Genomic DNA, 11,752 nt, shown 5'->3' with positions numbered 1-11,752 from the left:
ATTTGCTTTAGTTTAGTGAAAAACTCCATTGGTATTTTGATGGGGATTGTGTTGACTCTGCAAATTGTTTTGGGCAGAATGGCCATTTTGACAATGTTAATTCTTCCTATCCATGAATATGGGATAGATTTCCATTCATTCATGTTTTCTTCAATTTCCTTCATCATTGGTCTTATAGTTTTCAGAATACAGGTCTTTTGCCTTCTTGATTAGGTCTATTCCTAGGTATTTTATTCTTTCTGTTGCAATTGTAAATGAAGTCAGCCTTGTGATTTCTCTTTCTGCTCATTTGTTATTAGTACATAGAAATGTGACAGATTTATGTATATTGATTTTGTATCCTATAACTTTACTGAATTTATAGTTCTAATTTTTTTTGGTGGCATCTTTAGTATTTTCTATATATATAGTATCGTCATCTGAAAATAGTAACAGTTTTCACTTCTTCCTTACCAATTTGGATGCCTTTTATACTTCTTCTTGTGTAATTGCTGTGGCTAGGACTTCCAATGCTACGTTGAATAAAAGTAGTGATAGTGGGCATCCTTACCTTGTTCCCAAAGTTAGAGGAAGAGCTTTTAGCTTTTCATTGTGAGTATGATGTTAGGTATGGGTTTGTCATAAATGGCCTTTACTATGTTGAGATATGCGCCCTTTCTATTCACTTTGTTGAGAGTTTTCAGCATGAATTGATGTTGAATTTTGTCAAATGCTTTTTCAGCATCTATTGAGATAATCATATGTTTTTATCCTTCCTTTTCTTTATGTGGTTTATCACATTGATTGATCTGTGGATATTGTACCATCCTTGCATCCCTGAAATAAATTCCACTTGGTCAGGATGAATGATCTTTTGCTGTATTTCTGAATTCAGTTTGCTAATATTTCATTTAGGATTTTTGCATCTCTGTTTATCAGGGTTATTGGTCTCTGATTTTCTTTTTTTGCAGCATCTTTGTCTGGTTTTGATATTAGAGTAATGCTGATCTCCTAGAATGAGTTTGGAAGTAGTCCTTCCTCTTCTACTTTTTGGAGTACATTAAGAAGGGTAGGTATTAGCTCTCTTCAAATGTTTGGTAGAATTCACCTGTGAATACATTTGGTCCTGGAATTTTGTTTGTTGGGAGTTTTTAAATTCCAAGTTCAATTTCATTACTAGTAATCGGTCTGCTCAGATTTTCTGTTTCTTTATGGGTCAGTCTTGGAAGATAATATGAGTGTAGGAATTTATCCATTTCTTCTAAGTTGTGCAGTTTATTGGCATATAATTTTTTTGTAGAGTTCTCATAATTTGTTTAATTTCTATGGTGTTGGTTTAACTTATTTTTCATTTGTGATTGTATTTATTTGGTCCTCTCTTTTTTCTTGATAAGCCTGGCTAAGAGTTTGTCTATTTTTTTATCTTCTTGAAGAACCAGCTCTGTTTCACTGATTTTTAAAAAATTGTTTTCTTAGTCTCTATTTTACTTATTTCTGCTCTAATCTTTGTTATGTCCCTCCTTCGACTAACTTTGGGCTTTGTTTGTTCTTTTTTTTCTAGTTTCTTTAGTTGTAAGGTAAGGTTGTTTATTTGAGATTGTTCTTGGATCTTGAGGTAAGCCTGTATTTCTTAGAACCACTTTTGCTGCATCCCACATATTTTGAACCATTGAATTTCTGTTTTCCTCTGTCTCCATGTATTGTGTGATTTCCTCTTTGATTTGTTCTTTGATCCATTGATTATTTAGAAGCATGTTGTTTAGCCTCCATGTATTTGTGTTTTTTCCAGTTCTTTTCTTATAATTGATTTCTAGTTTCATAGTTTTGAGGTCTGAGAAGATGCTTGATAGAATTTCAATCTTTTTAAGTTTATTAAGACTTGTTTTGTGTCCTAATATGTGATCTATTCTGGAGAATATTCCATATGCACTTGAAAAGAATGTGTATTCTGCTACTTTTGGATAAATGTTCTTTGTATATCTGTTAAATCCATCTGGTGTAATATGTCATTCAATATCACTATTTCCTTATTTATTTTCTATCTGGATGATCTATCCATACAGAATATCTGTGGGGATGTTAAATCAATGTAAGTGGGGATGTTAGAGTCCTATGCTATTATTGTGTTACTGTCGATTTCTCCCTTTAGGTATGTTAGCATTTTCTTTACATACTTAGGTACTCCTATGTTGGGCACATAGATATTTGCAACTGTTATATCCTCTTGTTGAACAGATCCCTTTATCATTATGTAATGACCTCCTTTCTCTCTTTTACTTTCTTTGTTTTGAAGTCTATTTTGTCTGATATAAGTATTGCTACTCTTTCTTTTTCTCTCTTCTGTTTGTGTGGAATATCTCTTTCCATCCCTTCACTTTCCATCTTTAGGTGTTGTTAGGTCTGAACTGAATCTCTTGTAGGCAGCATATAGATGAGTCTTGTTTCTTTATCCATTCAGCCACCTTATGTGTTTTAATTAATGCATTAAGTCCATTCACATTTAAGGTAATTATTGATAGGTATGTACTTATTGCCAGTTTGTTCATTGTTTTCTGGTTGTTTTTGTAGCTCCTCTCTGTCTCTTCCCTTGCGATTTGGTGATTTTTTTTTAGTGTGATTCTTAGATTCCTTTCTCTTTATTTTTTTGTTGTTTAGCCTCCATGTATTTGTGTTTTTCTATATAGTTTCTCTATATAGCTTCCTATATATGTAACAGTCTTCTCTATGTAGCTTCCTTTATATGTTACAGTCTATATTAAGTTGATAGTTGCTTAATTTCAAAGATTCTAAAATTATTTTTTGTTCTCATTCCTTCTCCATGTTTATGTATATGATGTCATAATCAACATCTTTTTTGTGTGTGTACCTCCTGACTAATTTTGTGTACAGTTGATTTTACTACTTTTGCCTTTTAAACTTCATACTCACTTTGTAAGTGATTGGTCTACTACCTTTACTGTAGGTTTGTTTCCAGTGATGAAAAGCATTTAAACTTAAAAACATTTCCCTCTACAGAGGTCCCTTTAATATATCCTGTAATGCTGGTTTAGTGGTGATGAATTCTTTTTAACCTTCATTTATCTGGAAAACTTAATTTCTCCTTTAGTTCTGAATGACAACCTTGCTAGGTGGAGTAGTCTTGGTTGTAGATTTTTCTCTTTCAGCACTTTGAATATTTCATTCCACTCCCTTTTGGCCTGCTGAAAAATCTGCTAATGGAGTTTTCCTTGTAGGTAACTCTCTGCCTTTCTCTTGCTGCTTTTAAGATTCTCTCTTTAGCCTTAATCTTTTATTTTAATTACTTTGTGTCTTCCTTTGGTTCATCTTGTTAGGAGTTATCTGTACTTTCAGAGCCTGGATGCCTGTTTCCTTCCCCAGACTGGGAAAGTGTTCAGCTATTATTTCTTCAAATAGACTTTCTACCTCTTTGTTGCTCTCTCTCTCTCACCCTTCTGGGACCCCTATTATGTGAATATTGTTTTGTTTGGAGTTGTTATAGAGCTCTCCTAGCATCTTCTCATTTTTAGGAATTCGTTTTTCTCTGTTCCTCAGCGTCATTATTTTTCACTATCCTATTTTCCACCTCTCTGACCTGCTCCTCTGTCTCCTCTAGGCTACTATTCATTCCCTCTATTGTATTTTTCACTTCAGTTATTGTATTCTTCAGCTCCCACTGGCTCTGTTTTATATTTTCTATCTCTTTGTTGAAGTTCTCACTGAGATCATCAATTTTTTTCCCCAGTCCAGGGAGTATTTTTAAGATTGTTACTTTGAATTCTTTATCAGGAATATTGCTTATCTGTGTTTCATTTATCACTTTTTCTGATGATTTGTTTGGAACATTTTCCTCTCCTCCTCATTTTATCTGGGTACTGGTGTTTCTTCCTTGTGTTAGATCAGCTATGCCTACTGATCTTGAAAGCAGTGGCTTTATGTAGCATGCATCCTGCGACACCCAAGAGCATAAACACCCTTGCTCACCAGAGCCTGGTTCTCAGTTGTGGCTAAGCTGAAACTGCTGTTGGTGGGCTGAGGGTGGGGCCTGCCCTCTACCTAATCTGACAGCAATGGTGGGTCCATCACTCTGCCTTTGTGTGACATCTGGCATTTCTGCTGGGATGCTCTGTGTGTGGAGCCACCCTCTGCCTGTCTGCCAGAAATGGCTGACTACCAGTGGGCTGAGCATGTTGGGTGAGGCAGATCTGCAGGGGATGCTGGGGCTGAGCCAGCAGAGAAGGTGGAGAGTTTCAGAGCTGGCTCCCATAAGCATCTGGCCAGCTGGGCTGAGGGAAGGTTGGAAGAGTGTCACCCGCCTACCCTTTCTCCTCTGGAGGGAGCTCCCTCAGGCCTCTTCCCCTTTAGCACCTCCCAAAGGCTAGAAAATCTTCCAAAATTCTGCCTCTGTGTTGGCTTTCAGAGGGATCAGCAAAGCACACTGGTCCTCCACAAGCAACTGGTGACTCGGGCCCTTACTATACTCTACCTCTCCTTGGTGGCCAGCCCTGTTAATCTTCAAAGCCCAACAAAATGGAAACTCTTCTTCTTCCCAGAGCAGATCTCCAGGGCCGGGTACTGGGTTCCTAAGCCCCTCCCTTCTCATCCCTCTCCCAACTGTTTGTGAGCTGGAATGGGTGAAGGGCTTAGATCCTAACTGATCATAGCTCTGTCCCTTTACCCTTCTCAATGTGGTATTCTTTTGTTCTGCTCTGTGGTCTTCAGGTTATTTTCAGAGTTAGTTGTAGTCAATGTAGTTGCTTCCTCTGTGTGTAGGTTGCAGGAGGTTATCACAGTGACCTCTTATTCCACCATCTTCCTCTAACTGAAAAAGAAATTAAGAAAATATTTCCATTTATAATAGCATCAAAGAAAAAAAAATATGGAACAAGAAATTTAACAAAATAATGGCAAAACACATGCTCTGGAAACTATAAAGAATTGTTGAAAGAAATGAAAGGAAACCTAAACAAATGGAAAGATATCCTATATTCATGGATTGGATGACTAAATATTGTTAAGATGACAAAATTCCCCAGATTGATCTACAGACTCAATGCAATCCTTATCAAAATGCTGATGGGCTTCTTTGTAGCAATTTGAAAGATAATCCTAAAACTTACATGCAATTGCAAGGTCTCTCAATAGTCAAAATAATCTTGAAAAAGAAGTAGAAAGTTGGAGGACTCACTTCCCAATTTCAAAACTTACTGTAAAGCAAAAGTAATCAAGTAATCAAGTACTGGAATATGATAAACTTATAGTCAACTAGAGAGCCACATACAAGAGAATTACTTTGAATCTTTACCTTACTATATATAAAAATTAACTCAAAATAGATCGGAGACTAAAATGTAAAGCCAAAGCTACAAAACTCTTAGAAGAAAACATAAGGGTAAATCTTCTTGACCTTGGATTTGGCAATGGATTCTTGGATAGAACACAAAAAGCACAAGGGACCAAAAAAACTACATAAATTGTATTTCATTGAAATGAGAAAAATTTGGGCTTCAAAGGACACCATTAAAAAAGTGAAAAAGACACCCACAGAGGTATTATGATTGGCACACATGGTGGGGAGGGGTCATGGGGAAGACAGTGTAGCACAGAGAAGGCAAATAGTGACTGTCATTTTACTACACTGATGGACAGTGGCTGCAGTGGGTTACAGTGGGGGGGACTCGATAATAAGGGTGAATGTAGTAACCACATTGTTTTTTCATGTGAAACCCTCAGAAGAGTGTATATCAATGATACCTTAATAAAAAAAATAGACACCCACAGAATTGGAGAAAATATTTGCATATACAAAGAACTCTTACAACTGAAGAAGAAGACAAATAGCCTAATTAAAAAATGAGCAGAGGATCTGAATAATCATCTCTCCAAAAAAGATAAAAAATTAGGGAAATACAAATCAAAACCACAAAGCTATACTACTTCATACCCATCAGGATTAGTATAATAAAAAATTCAGATAATAATAAATATTGACAAGGATGTGAAAAAAATCAGAATCTTCCTACATTGCTAGTGGGAATGTAAAATGATGCAGTACTTTGAAAAACAGCCTGGCAGTTCCTCAAATGTCTAAACATTGAGTTACCATTTAACTCAGCAATTCTACTCCTAGGTATATACCCAAGACAAATGAGAACATATCCACACAAAACTTATACATGAATGTTCATAACAATATTATTCATAATAATCAAATGATAGAAATGATCCAAATGTCCATCAATTGATGAATGGGTAAACAATATCTTTATGGAATATTTATTCAGGTATAAAAAAGAATGGAGAACTAATAATACATGCTACAACGTGAAGGAGCCTTGAAAACATTATGCTAAGTGAAAGAAGCCAGTCACAAAAGGCCACATATTATATGATAATTGTTTATATGAAATGTCCAGAATAAGCAAATTTATATGGCCATAAAGTAGGTTAGTAGTTGCATAGGACTGGGCCTAGGGCTGGAGTGAGTGGGCAGGATGTGGCAGTGATAGCAAGGGGCAGGATTTCTTCCTGAGGTGATGATAATGCTCATAGCTTATTGTGGTGACACATGCACAAACTGAATATACTAAAAAAACTATTGAATTGTGCCTTTTTAATGGGTAGATTGTTTGATATGTGAACTATATGTCAATAAAACTCTTACAAAAAGAGAGAGGAAGAGAAAAGGAAGGAACGAAGGAAGGGAGGACAGAAAATGTCAGCATCAAAATGTGCAGAAAGTATCAGCAGCTTGGAAGAAAAAAAAATAGAGTGACAAGGGGAGAACATAGTCTATTTCATGGAGGGACTGTGTCCTGAAGCCTCTCTAGTAGAGTGATATTTGTTTTATCTGAGACCTTCAAGAAGAGAGGGAGCGAACCATATGGCTGTCTGGAGAAAGAGTCCAGGCAGAGGAAATAGCAAGTGCAAAGACTCCCTGGCAGCTGTGTGCTTGGTGCATTTGCAGGATGAATAAGGGGTAGGGGTGCACGGAGAAGATGAGGTGTAAGGAATTGTAGGGTGTTGTAGGCCCCCATGGTGAGGATTTGGGACTTTTACTGAGTGACAGGGAGAGTCATTACAGAATTTTGAACAGATAATATGTTTTGACTCCCATTTTACAAAGACCACTCTTGCTGCTATGGGTGAATAGTCTGCAAGGGATGGAGTGCAAAGGAAGCAGCCAGGTCAGGGAGAAGCCATTGATATGGGCCAGGTGAGGTGCCTTTGTGTCTGCATGCGGTGGTTTAGTTTCCCTCTTACAAGTAAGGGGATGGGAGCCAGGGTCTGAAAACTGCAGACCTTTTAAAAGCAGAATTGCCTACAAAAAATATAGACAAATAATAACCCCTCTCCTAGAGAGCATAAAGCTGCTTGCCTCGACTTTCACTTTCCATATCGACATGATATTAATTAGTTGTGTAGACATGTGTTTGAGGTCTGTCTCCACCATTAGACTAGACACTTCACAGTGGTCAGATCCATGTCCACTGTGTTTTCTGCTATGTCCCTGGTGTGTAGAACAGGTGCACACACAGAACAGTCCTCAAAAAACACTAAAAAAAAATGAATCAATGAATGAGCAGTCTTTAATCATTTTGTCCCTCGTGGTTTCTATAGGCAGTAAAGATAATAGTAATCTGTGCCTTCCTCTACATTTCCCAGCATACCTTGCAATTAATTTGGCCCTATGACTGTTGTTGGCCAGTGAAAAGTGAGCAGAAATGACATGTACCAGGGAAGTTAAGAGTAAGGCAGTTAATAACTCCTATTTATTCTCCTGTTGAAAATGCTCTTTAAACCACCAGTTCCAGCTGAACCTGACCTATATAAGACTTTATGAGAGTAAGAAACAGACCTTTTTTGAGTTAAGCCAGAGATTTATCTTTTGAGGCTGCAATTATTATTACTCTTACACATTATGCTTTTTTCCACTTTTCACAAGTATGGAGCTTCATAACACACACCACAGTGTTAGACCATTTGGATGATAGTTATAAATTGATCATTGCTCTTCAAGTTTAATTTTTCTTGCCATTGTCTTCCTACAAAATTAAACAGTTTATGCTTTTTCAAGTATTCCCAATGCAATTGGAATCATGATAGTAGAAGACTGGCACATTTCCTAATTTCTGGAAGGCACTCAGTATAGTTGGACCACAGGCCCTCCTGATAATAATGGAGGCAATCTAGTCAAGTTCAAGTGAATGGGGCTGGATCCTCTCCCATAATTTTTCCTGGAATTGGAGGCAAAAATGTGAAATCTTCATTCATCTGGGAAAAAGGGTTGGCAGCTGTTTGGAAGAAATGAGCATTGACTAAGCTTCATTTAAAATGTTCCTGGCTTAATCTGTTCATTTTACCTCTTTATCTGCCCACTCAGCTTGTTCTCACTTTCTTGCTAGCCAGAAACTAGTCTGTGGGATCTAGAAATAAAATGGGGAGAAATATGGTTAGCGTAATCAAGATCATGTTTTATTTTTAACACTAAGCCAGCAAGCCCACTATTTTTATCCATTATATCCTTATTAAAACGTGCTTTGAAGAGCAATAAAAATGGCTCATTTTAATAGAAAAATGAACATCTAGGCAAGACAAAATTCAGCTCCTAAGAGCATCTATAACCCACTATGTTAATCATAGCATCTACTTTTTCCCCTGTACTGACTCAAATACTGTGTTAAGATGCATTAGTAATAACAGTAGCTAACATCTTTGAAAACTTGCATGCCCTTCCCTCCCCACAAAGTCGCTCACCCAATTAGTCTCTAAGCAGCAAGGGCTGCTGGGGTGGTTGGATGCGGAGGTGGTGCTGGTGGCCCCAGGACGATCACTGGGGCCCAGAGGGTGACCCCAAGCTGCAGTAGCTCTCTACTCTCTGCCGCGCAGCTGGACCCTCTCATGATCAGGGACCCCGGAGCCTTGGAAGGGTCCATGCGGGCGAGGAGCCCTGAAGCTTAAGCTTCTAGCATCAAGATAAAGTCACTATTGCTTTCAACACGTATTATAAGTCTTCATGGTCCAGAGAGTAGTGAGACCATTTTACAGGTCAGGAAACCAAGGATCGTGAGGGAGACACCTTTGTTCACGCCCTGGAGACAGTGAGTGGGCGGGAGAGCCCAGGCTCCTACCAGCCCTGCCTCGTGCACACATTCGGGCTTGTTGTGCCCCGTTTCCTTGAGTCCCCCGTGTGGAGCTGCAGTCACCAGGCTCAGCCGTGAGATACAAGAGAAAACAGGTCTTTATTGCTAGCTTGAACTAGGGTCTCAGTGGCCCGTCAAAACACAGGACTTGGTCTGAGACCCTGAACAAAGTTCCCTTTTTGCTTTTATACTTTTGGAAAGTAATTAACAGTTAGCAGATGTGACAAAGAACAGGTAGGGGCTTTCCAAGGGGGGTGGTTTATTGTGACCTTAACTGATTGGCTGAGGAGGGTCAGGGTCTTGTTGCACAGGTTGCTGGGCATGGTTTCCGCAGGAATGGGTATGGCTTCTTACTCAAGATGGAGGACACAGAACAAAATGGAGGCAGGGGGTCATGTAGGGGACATAGTTATTCAAGATGGAGGACAGAAAATGGAGGCAGGGGGTCATGTTAACCTTCCAAGGGTCCCACAGGCTCATAGCCCCTGGGGCCATTGCTTTTGTCTTTCTGGCCAGAAGAGGACAGGGGACAGCAGAGGGAGACCCTGAGCAGAGGCGGGGCGGGAAAGGCCCGGCAGTTTCTTCTCATGGCCTCCCTCCCACCCTGCCTTCCCGTCAGCTGAAGACTGTTTACCCTTCTCCACAGGCATTATTTGTTCGTTCTTTATGAATGTTCCCCTTTTAAAGAGGTTCTGGGTGCAAAGTATCTTTCCTTTGCTCGTATAAAATTGTTGGGTGTGATGTGCCCCACTCCCAAACCTGACAGTCATGCACACCCCACCTGGGCGGTGGGGCCAGTGCGATTGGGCATATGACCTTCCCTTCCTACTCCCTGCCCTCCAGAATAGGCTTAGGTCTGTACCGCCCATGAACATCCCTGTCATGATTTTCATTCATTCATTCATTCAATAAATATATATTTGTTGTGAACTTTGTGCCTAAGTCAATGATAAGAACTGCTGGAGATACTGAGTCTCCTTCAACATGGGAGTATTTCATAAGGATCACAGGAAAGTGCCCCTCTGTGATGGTCAGTATTATGTCAGCTTAGCTAGGCCACTGTCCCCTGTTGTTCAAACACTAATCTGGGTGTTGCTGTGAAGGTGTTTTGTGATTAAAGCCCATAGTTGACCTTAAGTAAGGAGAATATCCTCAATAATCTGGGTGTGCTTAAAACAGTTGAAAAGCCTTAAAAGCCGAACTGAGGTTTCCCTGAAGAAGAAATTCCACCTGTGAGCTGCAGCCCCAGCCCGTGCCAGCCCCTTGGCAGGCTAGGCCGCAGAAGCAGGAGGAGACCATCCTGCCTGAGACACACTCCTTGATACCTGTGAAGTGATCTGTCCCAAGCATACCCATTATTGTCAGCCTCCTGCTTGCAGGGACAGATGAGAGCAGGGTCAAGGTCAGCAAAGGAGCATGGCTGGCCTCACTGGTGATCCACCCATAGTCACATCTGAGCCAGGGACACCATTTTACTGACTACAGCATTTCTGGGAATGGTTAGAAAAGAAGGGTGGAACTCCAAACAGAAAGATCAGGTGCCATTGCTACTCCTGGTTTGATAAGCCACCGAGAGGCCAAGAAGTCCCAACAAAGTCCTTAGCCCCCATCAACAAAGCAAAATGTGTGGCATGGAGTGTGAGTTATACCACGGAAGGCCCATCTCAGTTGCTCTTAGGGAATCAGTGCTTTCCCATTTTAGACGTTAAAGGTGGTGCCTGGCTCATTTGGTATTAAGGACTTCATGGAAAAAAACTGAGAAGTGGTATCGTCAGGATCTGTTCTGGGTTCCAAAAACTCGGGTTTCCATCTTCTGTTCTATAAAAGAGGAGGTGTGAACTCCGCAGTGGTCTTTGCGACGCCGGTGCCCTGTGATGCTCTGTGGCAAGCCTGAGAGCCAGCACTGTGAATGTGAAGGCTCTTCGGAGAGAAAAACGTTTGCTCGTGGTCTTGGGTGGGCTCTCCACAGAGGCTGTGCGCTGTGGAGAACCAGCCTCATCAGGGGGCCTGCTGCAGTGGGTGGGGGCTGCAGCCCCCCAACACCTCACAAGTCTATCTTCTGAGGGACATTTATACAATTATGGGAATTCTTCTGAAACTGAAAACTCTGCCAATTACTGTTTATCACAGTTTCTCAATTTGCTTTTCAAGCACCAGATTGTGAGAGAAATACCTTCATTGCCGAGACAACATTGGTTTTCTCAGATTTTCAGTGATGAGTGATCAGTGACCTGAGACCTGGGGTATCAGAACCTTCTAGAAAAATAAGACCTATGTGAGGGAAAGGAAAAAAGGGACCCTCCAAATTTAGATTGGCATCAGTTTGGTAGAGTAATGAAAAGCAACCAAGAGGTCTGATAACTAATGCTTTTTCTATTCCTGCCATGGGGGCTCTATCAAAAAAGGAGATCAGTATGGCTGAAATCAGGGAGAATGCCACTCTGGAAAGTGGTTTCAAGCCTCCAGTGCCGCAGAAATCCCGGAGACATCAGTAACGCAGTTTCTAACGGAGTGGTCAGCCCTGAAGCCAGATTACATGATCAAATGTTCTGTCTCTGCTTCCAAGTGGCCTGGGGACATCCAGTCCATCTGCGGACTGAAAAAATAACTCGTTTCACAGATTTTGTGTAAAT

Source organism: Manis pentadactyla, chromosome 14 (genome assembly GCF_030020395.1).
Source record: "Manis pentadactyla isolate mManPen7 chromosome 14, mManPen7.hap1, whole genome shotgun sequence".
NCBI classification, from domain to species: domain Eukaryota; kingdom Metazoa; phylum Chordata; class Mammalia; order Pholidota; family Manidae; genus Manis; species Manis pentadactyla.
Note: the sequence above shows the minus strand (reverse complement) of the source record.